Source organism: Haemorhous mexicanus, chromosome 3 (assembly GCF_027477595.1).
Source record: "Haemorhous mexicanus isolate bHaeMex1 chromosome 3, bHaeMex1.pri, whole genome shotgun sequence".
In the NCBI taxonomy this organism is placed as follows: Eukaryota; Metazoa; Chordata; class Aves; order Passeriformes; family Fringillidae; genus Haemorhous; species Haemorhous mexicanus.
This window is the reverse complement of record NC_082343.1, coordinates 31,867,490-31,886,553: the sequence shown is the minus strand read 5'-3', so window position 1 is coordinate 31,886,553 and position 19,064 is coordinate 31,867,490. Positions and strand designations below refer to the sequence as shown.

Below are 19,064 nucleotides of genomic sequence, written 5' to 3'. Positions count from 1 at the left end.
ACACAGGGGTGACTTGAACAACAACGTGCAAGTTAATCACTGGCAGAAGGAATTCACAACAGCCAGTTCCCATCTGATCAATCCCCAGGCTGATCAGGGATTTGGCAATAACTTATGCTCCCATACCAGAACAGTGTATGTCAGGTGCAGCACTACTTGGTGTTCATAATTCACTATTGATGTGAATTATGAACACCAAGATTTAAGACCAGATCCTTTCTTTACAGAATGTAAAAACTAATCCTTAACTCTTGGTGCATGTAAACTCTAGTGGGATACACAAGGGAACTCACAGTTGTTCCACATCCCCGGCAGGTTAGCTGAGGAGATATTAAACCAGCAAAGTATTACTAAAACATTTGCTCCTGGGATGGCATCCTAGCAGGGCAGACTAGGGAAGCCGTAAGTTCCACTTCACCACATGCCTGTTCTGGCTCCTCCTAAGAATGAGGCCAGAAGAGGAAGAGGAAACAAGTTGTCATATGAGACAACCAAGCTACTACTAGGAGCTTAGGTCCCTAAACACTCCTGTCATAAACTCCTGCTGGATAGCATTCTTTTGACCTCACTCACTTGACACTGCCTCAGACTGGGCTCAGGAATACCTTGGCATGGGTGGCACAGCAAGATTTTTTTTTATATAGACAGCATAGGTCCCATGAGGAAAAACTGTCCCAAGTCTACTGAATACTGTGGGCACAAGCAGCTGCCCCACAAAATTCTGCTTCATTACTGTCTATACCTCTGCAAATCAGAGGTGTCATGGCGCAGATATAACTGAGAACCATTAAAAACTTCTCATCCATGCAAAAATAGCACAGATTATATTAAGTAATGTATCTCATGATCAGGCTTTCTTAAAAGAAATTAATTATATACATGAGATTATGAATTCAGTAATACTTTAGCACAATAGTGAAGTGTCATAAATGACTTACCTATTACTCAGTGTCGGTTTTACTTGGGCTGTACATTTTGAACCATATGTACCATTAGTTATTAGCAAAAAAGCACAATTTTACTCTCTCTTACAATGAAAGTATAGAGAAGTGCAGATCTTCCAAGAAGTTTAAACCGATTTTTACTGCCATTAGCAGAAGTGTGCAAGGAGTGTGTGCCTCATGTCTGATGCATGTGCAGCCATGCCTCTCTTTAACATAGACTAGAGGTGACTCTATCCTTCACAGATTAACATCCTCAGCTTAAAAGAAATTATTAGACTTCAACAGAAGTTTTTAAAACAAAACTAAATTGTTTTAATTCAAGAGTCAAAAGCTCCTCACTCTCTAGGGAATATTATCATGCAGGATGTGTGGAAGAAAACCAAGTGATGCAGGAAATGCCTTCCTGACACCTAGAATGTATAAAAATACAGGACTGCAAGTAGTAACCAAGAGCATGCAAATACGAAATGCAAAGTCTTTGTGGGCATCTGGAAAGGAAATAAAAAATGAATTTTCTGATGAGTGAATACAGATATTGACAACAAGAAATTATACATGCAGTACAAGTCAACCAAGGGCGTGTCCTACAGGTTTTGTAACATACACAAAGTGCCATTAAGATACATTTGGGTCAGATTCATATTTCACCAATAATGTCTAAGAAATGCCCAACAGCAAAGTCAGAAAAAATGTTTCCCCTTAACTGTTTCTCTAGAAGTAAAAAGCAAATGATGATTTTAATTACCACAGATTAAAGAAAAGCCTAATTAATTATTTTTACCATAATAAAGCCATTCAAAGCTAGGTCACAGCTGGTCTTTGCACAAATATACAGTAGGCAGGAAACAGAAAAAATACTGCTCCTTCTCCTAACCTACTGCTAGGAGCATTTGATTTTAATTCCTGCTTTAAAAGACAGCAAAATTTGCTCTATCCCAAAGCACACACAGGCATAAACATGCCCCACCAAGAGTTTTGCATGTATGCAAGAGCAGGAGACATTTCACCAGAACCACTAAGATGTTTCACGATGCTCAGAGTTCCAGAGGGACAGCTTGGGCAGCAGAGAACCAGCCCTGAGCCTGAAAGCTGAAGCCAGATGCAAGTTGAAAATAAGGTGCAAACTCTAAACAGAGGAGATGATTAATCACTGGAATGAGCTACCAAGAGAAGCAGCAGACTCTCCACCCCTTGAGATCCTTGAATCATGTCTGACCACTTCTCTGGAAGATGTGCTTAGCCAAATGTTTCTCAGTACAGGACTGTTGAGATGGGTAACATGAAACCGCTTGTATTACAGAACAAATCACGCAAGGCAATCGAACGTCCCTGCTGGCCTTATGTCCTGGATGATTCTGTGAGTCACATGTAGGCATCTCCATAGGCTCAGGACCTTGGACTGCACCTTATTCATGAAAATAGAAATGTTTTCACATTTGTTTGTAACACACTACATGCGTAAACATGAAACATGTAAAAAATCTAATTGCCATGGCCCTTATGGAAAACATGGTTAATCTATCTAGTTTTTCCCTGACTTTTATGAAGCATGTTGGGGAAAAAAAAGGATTAAAATAACTCAGGGAAAGATTACTTTTCTCATTTCTACAATTTCACTTAAAATTAATAACCTCTATTTACACATAACACTATTAAAAAGTTCATTTTACTACAAAACTTTAAATTACTTACACTATTAACATCTACACAGATGTTAAACCATACCTCTGGCTTTGTAGTGCTTACATACCAGAAAATTTTAAACCTTCTATAAAAAATTTGATGTATCTAAATTCTAAAGGCTTGGCAAACCTATCTTCTCACATTGGCTTTAAAAACTGGGGCTTCACATGGCTATTTTCAGTATAAAAAAACCTATCTTCCTTGTGCACCAAAAAGCTCCTCTCTTAAAATCTTAAGATACTCTCCTACTATAGCAATCTTTCCTTTCTTCCTGGAGTTTAGTCAACAATCATCTCCAGTCACTTCTGGCATATTGGGCTTTTTTCATAATATTACAATTAAGAACTTAGTTCCGAATCCTTAATTCCCTTGTTGAATAATAACAAAAATTTTTGTGCTTGGATTAAGCCAGCTCTGAAGTTTATTTATTTTGTGTGTGTGAGAGAGAGATGATGAAAGACAAGAAAGTTTCCAGTACAAGAAACCCTCTTTCTCATTTCTAGTCCGTCCTTGTATTGAAACAAAAAATATGCCACTCACACATATGATGTAATTTATTTTGAGCCACTACAAGAGTGAAGAGCAATCAAGGGCCAGAGTCACGACTTTTGAGAAGTTGTCACCCATCTCTTCACTCAATATCAGACTGGTGAGAGACTGATCAGAGCACTCACACATAATACATTGTGCTTCAATCTCAATACCCACTTCAAATTCTTTTTACTTCCCAAGGTGAATTGAATTCATTTATTTTCTGTTTCAGAAAAAATGTCCAAGCCTCTAGTCATGGAATATCCATTGAAACATCCCCTACTATTCAAAAAAATTAGATAACATGGGGGGAAATGACCATATTACATCACTCACGCGTGGGAGTTGGGATCTACACATTTCAGACCTCAGTCAGGAGAGTGCAAACTCCCTCCCCCAGAGTATCCTTCATTAGTTTGGAAAAAAGAAATCTTCAAACTTTCACAGCAGAGAATCTAAGTCTCCCATTAGATTCAGAGACAGAAAGTAAATTCTTAATTAGTCCTGATCATTTGAACCCATCTCCTCCCCCTCCTCAGTTCCAGTGAAAACCAAGTCCAGAACTTGACTCCAATTTTCAAGTTGTCTCAGGCCAAGAACTTGGAAGAAAGCAGTTCAATTTCAGAGAAATGAATCTTTGAAGGTAAGAAGTCAGTGTATAAAAAGCAGAAGGAAAATCTCCCTTTGTCAATTTAAAAAACAGAGGTTTTTTGGCTTTAATACAAAATTGCTGAAAATTGTGATATTTTTAAATACACACAAGACTGGAACCCTCAAGGGTCTGAATTATTTCTTGCTATTGCTCGTCTTCCTAATTTTTTTCTCCAGATGCAGTTTGGACATCCTAATCCAACTCCCATTTCAGTAACATTTAAACTCACACTTACTTTGGGGTGTGGGTTTTCAAACCCATTTGTCCAAATGGAGGGAATAAATTCCTTGAACCCTGGCTTACTGTACTGAAGCAGAAGTAGAAGTAAACCTTCCTAACAAGCTTTTTATATAAATAGTCAGCTTTACAGTTTTAGTCTGCAGACTGAAGGAGGGATGGATAAAAAGCAACAGGGAATGAAAAAGCAAAAACCTTTAGGCTGAAGTTTATACTCTTATTTTAGACTTTTGGCAAAGTCAAGGTTCAGGAAGAGCATAAAACAGACCTCATGAAAGGTGTACAAACAGTACTGGAACGTGACAGGAAGGTCATTTGTCTCCATCAATAGTTTTCTTTTGCACACATAAATCATGCTAGTTCCTTTAGGACACTACAAACTCCAGGTAATTGCATATACCACCAATCCACACACACTTCAAAAGCCAAAGGAAAAATGCATTGTAGGAAAAAAAAAAGACAATAACATGTCTTGAATATATCACAACAACTTCTGGAGAATGGAATATATCCCTACATAGTATACCTCAAAGCATGGACAAGTTAGGTAAACATCTGTCTTTGAAGAGGCTGAAGAATTTAAAACAGACTAGTAATGTTCCACAATAGTTGTGCAGCATATTACAAATATTTCTTTTAAATAGTTCAATATTTTGTAACAACACAGCCACAAAAAACATTATGTTCTCTTATTTAAAGATTTATTTCTAAATTGTTTCAAAAAGTTGAAAAACCTTAATGTTGCACCATTGTGAACTGAAATCAGTGTGATAAACACTTATAAATTTGCAATAGTAGGGAAGAAAATTAAAAAAAACTTGTTTGCTTCCTTCAAAACCCAGAAAAAATCCAAAATTAAAAAATTATATTTACAAGTTTTCAAAGAGGATTCCTGCCATGAAAAGTGCTTCATATTGTTGGCTTGTAGATTCAGTTTCCTTTTCTATTACCTAACTGCAAAATATACTACTTAGAATAATTTTTTTAAATTTTGTTCTTGTTTACTGATTTTATGCTATGCATAAATATGTATAACATCCTTGATTTTGAAGAAAGCAGTCTAATTTAAAACAGAAGATTTAACTTTCACAGCCAGCCAGTGAGAAAAGTTAAAAGCCAAACAGATTAAAAGGAGATAAATAGCTAAAAGTACTGCAATTGGGAACTAATTTTCCCCTGCTGAGGACAATAATCTGTATGTCTTAAATTTCTTAATAGAAGTAAATTTTAAATAACCTGCTTTAATATCCTCCTCTCAACATACTGGTACACAGTGCAGCATTTTTATCATAGCTGTTATAACAACTGTGTATTTATCATCAAGTCCCAGCTCCCAGAGTCAGGTCAGTCAGGTGATTGTATAAGATTGAAAAGACCTTTAAGAAAATATTAATTTCTAGTTCCAGTAGTTGAGGAGAAACAAAAAAAAAAAAACCAAAAAACCAGAAGTCTGGTTCTGTTACATCCTAATAACTCAAAACTCCAAAATATGTTATCATATGCACTATGTTACTCTTAGATTACTTTGAAGATCCCTCTACTTAGTTATAAGCACTTGGACAATGGCAAACAGGCACGTGGGCTTCAGCCAAATTCCCAAGTGGATCTCTCAAAACCCAGGAGGTTATTATCAACACATGAATGAAATTTCTGTATAGCAGAAAAATACTTATAATTAGAAAGACAGAAATAAATCCTATTATTTCTCTAGATGTTTATATAAATGTGTAGGGAAAAAAAATAGAAAATAAAAGTCTTTGTTACGTGTAACAAATGGTACTGTTACAATTACTACAACTGCTTCTTCTGACAGAAGTAATGCTCCTGAGAAATTCCTGTATCAGACCAGTTTGAAAATTAAGTGCATTCATCTTGTCCATTTCCCTAAACTCCTGGAAGAACTACTTTAGGTACTGGCTTCCCACCCACATACCAGATGTTTCTTCCTTTATTTAGGGATTTGAAATCCAACAAGACTGGTATTTGACTCAAATGCGGTCACTGCATATTTTTGAAGTTACTTCATTGAACAATAACTGCATTAGGCAAAAAGAAAGTGACAGTAAAACATGTTTCATTCTCTAAGTGTTAAATAAAGTTGGTCTCAGTGTGCATTACAGAGGTATTTATGTATTGTTGAAAAATTACCACAGAAACTGAGTCATAAACTTCATTTACACAAGTGCAATCAAAGACAGTCCTTGACAGAAATTCCAGCGGAAATTCCAGGGGGTCCCATGCAAATCACTTGAGAAGTCAGCAAGAACATAATATCCAAACATAATTTACGTGAATTCTTGGCTCTGACGTGGATATTGCACGTGAGAATAGCTCTTAATGATGGCCACATGATACACATTAGCACAGAACCTGCTGGATCTCAAAGACCTGAACTGTCACAGCAAAAGAAGAATATTACATTTAAAAAAGCTAACTTGCAAAAGGCTGCTCACTGAAAGTAGTAATTCCTCCATTATAAAAGAGCTATATATATTTATTATCACAGAGGGTCTTAACAGCTGTGGTGAAAGTGAAAATTATGCAACAAAAGGGAAAGTTTTCCAGAGCACAGCTAAATTGATTATTGTAATTCATATCTGGAAGTGAAAACACACATCCTTAGAACCCTTCCACCTGGCATAAGAGGTGATAGCCTGTTCAGAAATACAGATAACACTGAACATACTGTCTTTATGCTCTCACTAAATTATTTAATCCCACCAGAGTGGTGACACTCAAAGATCTTCAGGCAATCTGGCCAAAGAAATCATCGTTTGATCCAGACCTGTGTCTGTCACCTACATATTACTGAAATACATAATTGTTTGCCAATAAGGAAAAGATAAAAGATTGACCAGAAAAAGGCCTAAACACAATTCACTCTGAGAAGGCAAGTCAATGAGCAACAATTCTTGCTTTGTCTCAGATACATGGTAGTCAGATTTATCTCCGCAAGATTTTAATTTCCAATCTATAAATACCTCAAAGTAATGACACTTTAATGCTTACATGCACTACAGTGAATTAGTAACAACTGAACATGTTCATAGTCAAAACGTTAATACCATGAAGAGTCCATCAGTTTCTTGTCAGTATAAATCCAACTAAAAATTCCACAATTACTACCACAATTGACAATAAATATTACATGAGGTTGATATAGATAGTTTTGCTGTCATCATCAGACAGGCTGGTGACCATACCTGTAGTCTTAATTTTTGCCATTACAAGCTAATGCCTGCACCTGCTTAAATGGATAAGGCAGATAATCTATATGATTTCACAGACCAACAAGATGTTTAAATGTAATGCAGATCTGAACTGAAATACAGCATTTTTTTATAGAAAAGAAAGGAACATAAAAGACAGAATGCCACATGTGAGATGGAAAGATACATAAGTGTGCTTACTGTCATTTGCAAAGTAAGGAAGAGAGAATCTGCATTTCAGAACACTTAAACATCTGACATAAGAAATTGCAAATCCAGAATGATAGATAAATTTTTAACACAATGAAGTCTTTCTGTAGGGATTCCCTCTAGAATTCCCTCTATAGAAAAACATGATACTTCATGTATCACTGGGGAACAAGCAGCATAGCATCTGCACTTAAAAATGCAAAACACGGGAGCAAGGTCACTGCAAATTAAACTTAAGGCCTAAAATACTATTAGCTCATTCCCAGTAGTATAAAAATCTTTAAAACCAACATAACATACAATTAAAGGCATAGACAAAAGGGGAATTAATACATTATCATTTATCAAAGGCAGGTAGTGTCAGAATAGCCTTTTTCTCTTGGAGGGCAGCTAATTTTCTGAGAAATAAAATGGAGTAGATCAGATTTTAACGAAGCATTTGGTAGCATGCCATGAGAGGAAGTTGGTAAAATGGAGATTGATACTGTAATATTATATGGGGGAAAAGAGCTACAGCAGACACCATGAAAGCCTTTCTCCAAATTGCAGAAGGTCTAATACAGTTCCTGCAGACCTAATCTTGACAGCAACATTTTCTTATAATAACTTTGGCATGAAAATATGCACAAGAGGATGAAATCTGCTTAAAAGACCAATACTGATGTGACTGAGGTATCATTCAGGAAAGACTGGAGTGTTTGGAGACAGTATGAAATGCAGTAACATGAAACCAAAGTAAAAAACTTCGGAACCCAAAAGGAGAAATTTATTGTTTGGAGCTGACAGAGGAGAAGGTGGGAGAGGTTTACTCCCAGGATCAACTCAGAGATAACAGTAAGCCACCATGGATCAAGCAGCCTGAAAGAGGCAAATGTGATTTTAAAGCGTGCTGAACGAGCTATCCGACATGCATATTCATCATCTGCAATATTGTGCATAATTCTGGTTACTTGCATATAAGAAGGAAAGAGTCAAACAGGAGAATGGTGCTACAAAAAACAGAGGAACTGGTAAGTCTCCCAAGAGGAGACTAAAGAGTGTTCAGCTTATTTAGCTCTGCAGAAAAGAAACAGACAGAATATGATTACAGAATCACAGGATATGTTGAGTTGGAAAGGACTCACAAGGATCCTTGAGTCCACCTTCTGCACAGCATCATCCCCAAGAGTCTCACCCTGTGCCTAAGGGTGTTGTTCAAACACTTCTTGAACTCTGTCAGGCTGGTGCTGTGACCACTTCCACTGTTCCAGTGCCCAACCATCCTCTGGGTGAAGAACCTTTTCCTAATATCCAACCTAAACCTTCCTGACACAACTTCAGGCCATTCCCTTGGGTCCTGTCACTGGTCACCACAGAGAAGAGATCCATGCTTGCCTCTCCTCTTCCCCTCATGAGGAAGCTGTAACTGTAATGAACTGTAACTGTAACCCCTCAGTCTCCTCTTCTTGAGGCTGAACAGAACAAATGACCTCAGCTGTTCCTCCTACATCTTCCCCTTCATCATCCTTGTGGCTGTCTTTTGGACACTCTTTAATAATGTCTTTCTTACATTGTAGTGCCCAAAGCAGAGCAGAGCCCTGCCTTCAATGGACTCAATAGTTCCTCCCAATTTTTTATCATTGGCAAACTTGCTTAGTATCCCTTCCAGTGGGGTGTCCAAGTCATTTATGAAGATGTTGAAGAGCACAGACTCAAGGATGGAGCCCTGCAGAACCCTACTAATGACCTGAACATGTATTTTTAAGCAACAAGTTGGAGGGAGAGGAATTGTCTTCAAGTTGAAGAGAAGCGCATGTGAAGCAACTCCAAAATTATTCTGCTTAGCCTCCAGCTGGCAAATAACACTCCATATCTATCATGTTTAACATGAATTAAACTTATTTTGTTATTCACCACAAGAGAGTGGAGGCCTATTTCAGGCCAGTGAATTTGTGCTGGTTTTGTCTGGGGTGGAGTTCACTTTCCCTGCAGTGGCTGGTGTGGGGCTGGTTTCGGATCCACGCTGAACACAGCGTTAATAATCTAGAGACATATTTGTTATCGCTGAGCAGGGCTTACACAGAGCCAAAGCCTTTTCTGCTTTTCCTATGGCCACTGGTGAGGAAGCTGGGGGTCAATGGGAGGTTGAGTGGGGACACAGCCAGGACAGGTGACCCAAACTGACCAAAGCGATATTCCAGACCATGTGACATCATGCTCAGTATATAAAGTGGGGAGAAGAAGGAGGAAGGAGGGGGATATTTGGCATTTGTCATGTGCAGTGCCAAGGAGCCACTGTACATGACGAGGCCCTGGAGATGCCTGAACACCTGCCTGCCCACGGAAAGCAGTGAATTAATTCCTTGCCTTCCTTTGCTTGTGTGTGTGCTTTTGCTTCCCTATTAACCTGTCTTCATCTCTACATGTGAGCTTTTCAGCTTTTACCTTTCTGATTCTTTCCCCGATACTGCTGGTGGGGGAGTGAGCAGCTGAGTGGGGCTTGGCTGCTGGGTGGGGTTAAACCACAACAAAAGTGATTTCTAAACAAACCTTTGGGTACGCCTTCAGCTGGTTTTGACTATTAGAACTACCTTCAGAGCAGACCCTTATGCCACTGCAGTTCAACACCACGTTTGTGCAGAAACAGCTGAGTGAAGAAAGGAGCCACAGCGGGGACCACTGTACAAATGACTGTTGTGAAGTTAGAAAATGCACCAAAATAATTTAAATTTACCTCAGAAGAACACAGTATTCAAAGATTCCATGAGGAACACTGCTCCAAGTCCTGCAGAAGCTCTGCTTTCACAGCATTCTGAGCTGTAGATAATAGAAAGCAAAAGAATTTTAAAGATGTTTTACACAGCAAAGATGAGCACAGAGTAAGGGACTGCTTCAGGATCGCAATTTACCATCTAATGCAGTTCTTGAAGGGCATTCCGTTAAGAATCTGAATAAAAGAAACTGTGCAATCTGAAAATTAAGAATGAAATAATTTGGCCAAACCTATTAGTGATAATGTTGGTTAAGTTGTTAAAGTTCAGCTAAACTTTAAAGACATGATGAAGGTGGCTCAGGGGGAGTGTGTACCATTATGCAAAATTAAGCACAAAATTTCAAAGCCAGTAAGTCTGAGTGACAAGTTGGTTAAGTTAATTGCAAGCAAAAATGGAGCTCGAAAAATTACAGGGAGTATAAAACTACGGCATTGTTACTTCTAAAAAGAAAAATCAAAGGAATGTAATGATGGTACTTGAAGCGCATGAAGGAATAATGAAGCACAAATAGCTAGGAATATTAAGACTAACAATAAGTTTTTTAAATGTATTGGAGGCTTGAAAAATGCTAGAGAACATTTAGTTCCATAAATAAGGTGATAGAGTAAGGAAATATTTGCTATTTGGAAAAAGAATTACAGAATAATGCATTCCTTTTCCGTATCTGAATTTCACAAACAGAATATTTTTGAATGCAAGACCTTAGACAGCACACTGTGGCCAGGAGAAATTCAGAAGGAAGGAAGAACCTAATACTCTTGTTTAATGCTAATAAATATCTGAGATCTCTCTTGAACTTGCCTTGCATTTTCCATTGCTTTAAAAAGGTGAAACTTCTTTTAGGAGAAAAAGCTTCAGCACAGCTTGCAACAGAACCCTGAATCTAGACAGAAGCTCCTGTTATTTCCACAGCTGCTTGCTGGCACAATGAATATTCATTCAGAAAGGAATATATTAGGAGCAGTAGTAAATAACCATTTGTTGATCACAACATTAATCTCCGTGAACCTTTTGAAAGCCCTTAGTAAAACCTCTAGTCATTCCCTCTTCATGCATCATTCCTAATCAGTAACACAGGAACAGAATATAAGGACTGTATCATTCCCCAGACTGTGATTACTTCTGGCTTCCTTATCAGAGTTAGGACAAAAAACTAAGCCAAACAGAAATAAAATAAGATAAAACTCTGGTTCTTCCTGCTGTTTAACTTCTTTCAGTGCTTCCTGGGTACAGTCAATCACTGCCTGCTCTCAACCACAAACTCCTGGGTTGGCTGCACACTGGCAGCACAGAGGCAGGGTCAGCTGGTGGGCTCCTGTGCAGGCAGGGACAGGGGAACCCTGTGAGGTAGGGGTGGCACAGCAGCATGTGTGCTCAGTGACATGAAGGCTACTGTCAACCACAGAGACAGACACAATGTCAGAAATGAGGCTGCAAGAAGTATTCTAATTCCTTTAATATTAACTGTGCCTTTACCACCAAACACCTTAATGGTTTGGGGTGGGGGGGGGGTTGGCTTTTCGTCCCTTTGTTTCTATTTGACAATAAGAAACACTTAGGTGAAAGGAATACAGTGCATCTTCCCAAGAACTACCTAGAAGACAGCAGAATGAAAACCATTGTCATCACAGGGCTGAGCTGGACAAGAGAGACACTACTTAGTCTAGGGGAAAAACTCACTCAAAAATTGGCAAATGCACAAGTACTGAACAAAGTCACAGCATTATGATTTCTTGCTAATGAGCAAGAACACAGAGGGTAGAGTATGGTGAGTAGCACTTAGTTAAGAAGAATCAAACAGAAGCAATGCATTCAAAGTAGTAAACAGTTATACAAAGTTATACAAGTTGCAACAAGCTTTAGTCCAATCTTTTGTACTTTGTACTAAATACTTTGTATTTAGCCTTTGGAGAGACAGACAGATTAAGTTTCCCTTGATAATTTTCTTGTCTCTCTTTTTCCTGAGGGTGGATAGGGCAATTAGTTTTGGTTTGTTTTTTTCCTAGCGTAAACAGCTAATGAAATAAACTAACATACTCTGAAAAACAGAGTGGAAAAAACCAAACAACCTTATACTCCAAAGAAGTAAGGGTGAGGGGTAAATATTGCTTGTGTTGTTCCTCAGATGGGATGGCCCTTGGCTTGTTTCCTTCCCTACGCAACACTGGAGCTTGTGGTATCAAAAATGGCTGCTGTATGAGCCATTAGCAGCCAAAACAAAGACAGTCAAAAATGGAGGAAATTGAGATAATGAGTCATAAACATTCCTGCTTCAATGCCGTAATTCAAGCTGATCAAGGTTAGTATTCAGGGTATAAGTGATTCTCCACATGACAAACTATGAAAAAAGTGCAAGATAGTTATAAAATCTACAGGAAACTGGTCTTTACTACTTTTCTGCTACTTCTGGACACAGTATCCTGGTAGTTTATCTGGTAGTATGTCATCAAACCCCATGACAAAATTAGTCTAATGACCAAAACACTTGGTCATCTCCTCCTCGTTAGCTCAGCTAGCATGCTAATGCACTGGAGAACAAACACAATGAACTACACTTTGTGCCTCCTCCTCCTCCAGCTTTTACTTCAGCTATCTACCCCAACACAGAATGGATAAACAGTTTTCTTGCCAAATAGTAGTGGATTATCCACAGCAGTGGTGACGACAGCACAGGGTACGGAAGGATAAGATTTACAACAGATATTCCTAAAGCAGTAACGTGACCTGGGATAAGCTGGGAATGAAATGTCATCATCCAGATGAATATTTACATACTATGGAAATGATAACTAGTATTTGGATCGAGCAGAAGGGTGAATTCAGCGTCACACCAACTTCCAACAAAGCTCATCTGACCAAGATCATATATGATGAAATTTTATCCCATAACCCATTTCTCCATCTTGAATACAGGTTACTAAAATTTACTCAATACAGTAAAACAAAACATAAAGATTTGAATATTCATACTGTAATGCCTGGGATTAGAAATATTTTGCTTTTGACATTCTTTCAACCTTGGTCTATTCCTGAGACCTACTAAATGTGTATTTCATATCTACCTGAAAGCCCTGTCAGTTTTCATAGCCCCTCAGGACAGGAAAATTAATTTAATTTATAGTTGAGAATAATAAAATAACAAATAATAAAAATTAATAAATAATACCAATAATAAAATAATAAATAAAATATATATTATAAATTATAAATAATAAAAAGAACAAAACTACCAAGATTTCAGGATGCCTGGAATAGCTGAAGTAAAATCCCCAATTTGCTATGCATTAGAAGGAAAAGCATTGTGACATTATATCCATGCTCTTTATGATTTTAAAATTAATGCAATATTTAGAAAATCAAACAGAATATTTTATGACCTGTTCAGCTCTGCTACTTCTGTATATATACAAAGAATATATATATAATTCATATATATGTAATATATACACATTAATGTAGTAAAATTGTTTACCACTCTGAACTGGAGCACGTTCTTTACATTTTATACACAGTAAGAACAACTGAAGCACAAAGGTTCACAAGATCTTAAACCTTCAAGCCAGTTTTCAGTCCCACCACAAATTTTCTATGCATTCCAATGGTGAGTTCAATTTTCTATTAAAAGGCATGAAAAATGGGAACATTGGAGAAGAAAACTGTGCTTTAGATTATAAAAAGCTCTTGCATTGCTGGGATGGCAGTGGAAGAAGCCCTGAAAACTCTGTCCAAGGTGTCAGAAAGATCTTCTGGAAGACATGAGTAAGTAAGTCTAAAAGCATAAATCTTTTACTTTATTAGAGGAGAAAACTGTTTCTTTCCTTGAAATGTCCACTGATTGATAAAATCCCAATTATTTAAAAATTCTTTAGGGACTCTTGTGTCATAACATACTACACTATTCCTGAATTAACTGGCACATGGAATGCTCTGGTTCACAAAACTTCTTGTGAATCTGGAAAGTTTTATTCAGAAAAAATTCTCAAAATGTTTTTGGGGCCCATTATTTACTTCCATTTTTCTGTATAATTTCCTACCTCTCTCATTACTGGACATCCTTCAGCTCTTTTTAACATGCCACTTATCCTCTCTGGTGCTTGTCCCTCCTCTCTCAGACTCCAGCAAGTCTGAAGCTCTCTCTGCTTCACTGCCTGGGTTATATTTCATCACGGCTGCCACATTATCTGCAACAACCATCATTAAAAAGGCTGCTGCATTATCCCTGGAAAGGGAGCAACATTTCAACAGCTTTGTGTGGCAAATGCACTCAGGGAGGGTTTCTGCTGCCTCCTGCCAAGGTCCTGCTGCTTCACTTTCCCCACTGGTTCTCCTGCTTTGTAACTCAGGTTCTGAATTTGTCTCAGGTTCCCTCTGTTTTGCTCTCATTAGGAAGGCATTTGGGCAGCATTCTTTCCCCCTTATGATGAAGAATTTGTTCCAGGTCACTGCTGAGCTGTAGACATTGTCCTTGAACAAGTAACCTGTAAAGAAATGAATGACTGCCCTGTAAGATACCAAACCTTTCCTGCAGGATTCCCCATCCGAACCCTACTGGTTGCTCAATTACCTGGATGGATTTAGAATAACAGAAGAAAGATAAAAGTGTAAAGGAAAAATGTGAACTGTTCCTTATCTCCCAATATACGTTTAGTAATGTGTCTTGGGCAAGCTTCCACTAATCAAAATTGTTTGGGCTTGGAAAGCTAAAGAACAGCTGTGCTATACACCCAGCTGTGGATGTTTTCTTACAGATACCAGCTATGTCAGTATGCCTAAAGTTCTTAGTCATCAATCCAGTTCTGAGATATTAATCTTTCTATTAAAGAAAAAAATCATGGAAGCACTCAATCTACCAAAAGTTAAGATTATAACTTAGAGGTGCCACATCTTAATTCATAGAACAGGGATCTATTTTAAAATTAACACCTGTTTCTATCTCTCCCCATCTAAACCCATTCTAAGCCCAAATCAAACTGCTGCAAACTCATTTTAAAAAAAATCAGTCTTCTCTCAAATAGTATTTAGTATAGATTAACAAGGGTTAGTTTGAAAAGTAAAGTCTTTCATGCCTAGAATGCATCCTTCAGGAGAATTTTTGGTTGCACCATTAACATTCCTTCTTGATCAGACAACCTACAGAAAATCACCACAAGACAGCATGAGAAACAGCAAATACTATACACTATACTGTTTCAAGTAAGGTGAGGAGACATGAACAAGTAATATGGGGGACATCTTTTGGCTGGGAGCTCCTTGGAAGAGGAAAGGGCAAGAATCATTCTAAAAAGAGAAGCATTATTGTTGAATAAACACCGTTGACTCATCGGGAAGGGCAGTTCTTATTACACTCCGTATGCTGTATTTGTGAGAGGAAATTATACCCTTGAAGGCAATTCAGAGAAAGAGACTAAACTGGAGGAATGAAGCCTCAGGATGGGGCCTAAGCTGAGATGCAAGGCATCCAGAATATTCTCCCTTTTGTAGTTTGACATCAATCAACACAAGCCTCCATCATTCAGCAACCTCTCTGCAGTTCCTCTGAACTGAGTTGGTAGGACTTGTGCAAGGGAGCTGAATATGTAACCTATTGACCAATGCAGCTAAACATTTCTTCCCAGCACTTCTGTTAACATGGATGAAACTTTTGCTCTAACTTGTCTCTTCTCAGAGAACACACATCATATGAATCCGTGCCAGCAGTAAAGCAACCTCCTCTATAAATCTGTTTACCTCCATCAACTGACTACTGAACAGAGCCCAATCAAGAAAGAGTTATTTCACAATTAGTTGTGCTCAATTTTGCTTTTTAATAATCACCACCTTTCAGAGATCTAAGCTTTGACAGTTCCATGGGCCCCCCAAAAGAAAGGAGGATCAAACATGCTGCAGCTGTTTCTCTGCAGCATTTCTCTTCCTCTAAAAGTGTTCTAAAGTTAATTTTGATGAGGTTTGAAAGGAGTAGGCTTGTGCTCCACGCTGAAAACGTTTTCAATTTGACAGCTCTGTCTGTGTGGGGGAGGGAGAACGATCAGTGATATCTTTAAGTTATGCAATAAAAAGTTAGCTGTCTTCTTTGAATGCAGATTTCTATTGAAGTTTTAAATAGTCCTGTTCAGTAAGGAAAGGACTGAAAAGGTGGTTAGCATAAGCAAGCTGAAGCAACCTGCTGCTGGTCCTGTGAATAAAGCTGACCTTCTGGAGGAGTGGCAGAGGCTGTTGACCTTGTTTTTCTCCCTTGCTGCAGCCACCGTGTATCCTCACACAAGTATCATATTTCCAGGCAAACAGCCAACTTTCATGTATGGCAGTACAGAGTAGTGCACAGCGCCAGCATTCCCTGAAATGAAACTTACTTGCTTTCATAAAGACTTAGAGAACTCGAGCTTATGCTAAGCTTTGCACTGACAAAAACTTTCCCAAGGGATGGACAAAAGATTCCTGGGATCTACAAGGAATAAAGCATCAATGCTTTTGCAACAAATTCCAGAAATCACAGGCCATAAAATATCTGATGCTGTAACTGTAGAAGCTTTGCTATGGGAAGACATGTCTTTACCTTCTTTCATATAGTGTTATGCCTCTATTTCAGAGTTGGAAGGAGAAGGGAAGATATGCTTCTAACACATTAAAGAAAACTAGCCAAAGAGAATCCTAAAAAGATCACAAGTTTAAATTAGTTCCCTTCGACCTTTTCTCATCATCCAGCAAGTTATCTTTCATTTACAGTAAGGCACTACTCCTTCAAGCAGTTTTCCTTCTCCCTCCCAAAGATTTAGAATATAGGACTTGTACTCCAAAAAGCAATGGGACTCTCACTACATTAATTTTGTCAATGCCATCAATGCCATATCAACACCCGAATCCTTCACATGAATGATCTGTACCCACACTGTGCTTCAGTGAGGCAGCTATGTCTGTCACATTTCACAGATAAGAGTTTCAAGATTATGTGATTTACCAAAATCATGGCTGAAGTTTGTAGCTGAGGTGCTGCACCTGACTTTCAAGTCCAAGCCATCTCTTTTTCTAGCAATATATCTCCACAACCTCATCTTTCTTTCTATTCTTCTGCACAGTCCACTGAGATGAACAGTCTCCTTTTCTTCCCTGCTAGAACAAAGTCCAAACAGACAGTAATGACAACTCCTACTCCAGCAGGAACACTGTAGATCCAGGGAGGAGTCTGGCCATTTTTCCCATCACATCTGCTCACCCCTTTCTAGGAAAGGGAACCTACAAAAAGGGAAGACAAGGAAGAGCTTTAGAAGCCATAAACAGGTCATTGCAAGACCACCGCAAGCAAATAAGTGACTTAGACTAATTGCATGGGGCTAGTGCTTCCCATAGACAGGGTTCCAAAGGAGCTGGCCAGAGCCTGTACCAGGTAGTAAGTCCAGCCCAGAGGTTCAGAGGAACACTCACAGCCTTAGCCCAAATATTCTACCTTGGTAAACCCATGACAATAAAGAAATTGGTCCAAGCATGTCTCACTGTGGTGATCACCTTGGATCTTTTCCAAAGCAGTCAACGCTATGAACGTAATCGGGATATTAACTGATAGACTTGTGGGAGGACAACATTTTTCCCCCATCACATTTACCACAGGTCTGGTAGAAAAAGAAAAGAGACATTTGCAGGAGAATCAAATATTCTTTTTCATAACAAAGAGCAATATATTTTTAGGCTTTAAAAAATTATATTACTTCTACATGTCAATCTTTCAGATTTTTTTCTGTAATAGATATCTATTTTAAATTAAGTAATTTCATTTCAAAAACTATTGTTTTATGCAGTTACTTCTTTTTCTTACCTTCCTTTTCTTTTGGACCTTTATCCTGTAGTTAAATAATATGCTGTATTAAGAGCTGAAGTGTACATATTTCTTTGTATTTATTTGTTGAAATATTACTCCTGCACCCTAAAGCTATAGCCTTTCTTCTTGCTTCTTTATCAACACCTTCAATAATTTCTGTCTTCAGCATTATTATTGCCCAAATTTCCAAAGTCTGTCAAAGGCAGAAAAGCATTGAAGAAAAGCACCTCCAGATGCATCAGAGCTCCAATACCAGAAAGATCTGCAATTATTTTAAAGTTATTATTTTGTGAGTAAAAACAAGCAGTATTATCTATGTGGAAATAATGCTGCACAGAACTTTGAGCAACATAACGTAATTTCCAAGTTGTGCCTTACTGAGTAGAGGTTGTACCAGCTGTCCTTCAGGGGTCCTTTGATATTGCAATTTCAATAATCAAAATTTCATATGAATAAGCAAATAAATACTGCAGATTTTTCAGGTCTTCTTGGTTTTGGGGCTTTTTTTTGACACTTGGAAAAATATTTGGGGAGGGAGAATGTTTCCTTTAACTTGTCCAGTCTAATGGTCCTCTAACCATCACCTGTCTCTTTATCAGAAAACATTCAAACAATTCCTCTGTCTCTAAAAAGAAAGATATAATTCTTGAAAGCAACTGAGATCCTTTTCATTCCTTTGTGCCTCTTCAAGGAGCTTCTGAAATAGAGTGCAGTAGAAGTAGAGCTGTTTACAGTATGCCTTGCTTGCCTTGCCTTCATGGAACTGCTCTGCCAGCAAGCAACTTCACTATATATATCTAAATAAATACAAATACAAAATATTTGGAATAATAATAATAATAATAATAATAATAATAATAATAATAATAATAATGTCTCTATCCATCATATAAACCCATTTCTACAGTTTGATGTCTTCTGCTAAGTTTTTCTGACATCCCGGGAGATAAAATTTCAAAGGCTGAGCCCAATTATCCCATTGCCTACAAAGTTCTGCAAAAGATTTCAGAGTATGTAAATGAGCAGTAAAGAAGA

General features: G+C 38.0%; 1 long non-coding RNA gene across 1 annotated transcript in view; it reads right to left on the bottom strand.

The window, feature by feature from the left end:
• The window catches only part of LOC132324786 (uncharacterized), a 124,030-nt gene that overhangs the window by 22,403 nt on the left and 82,563 nt on the right, over positions 1-19,064 (bottom strand). The window contains exon 2 of the long non-coding RNA XR_009485735.1: positions 10,180-10,262. This is a non-coding gene — a long non-coding RNA (uncharacterized LOC132324786). The remainder of the gene's footprint in view (positions 1-10,179; positions 10,263-19,064) is intronic.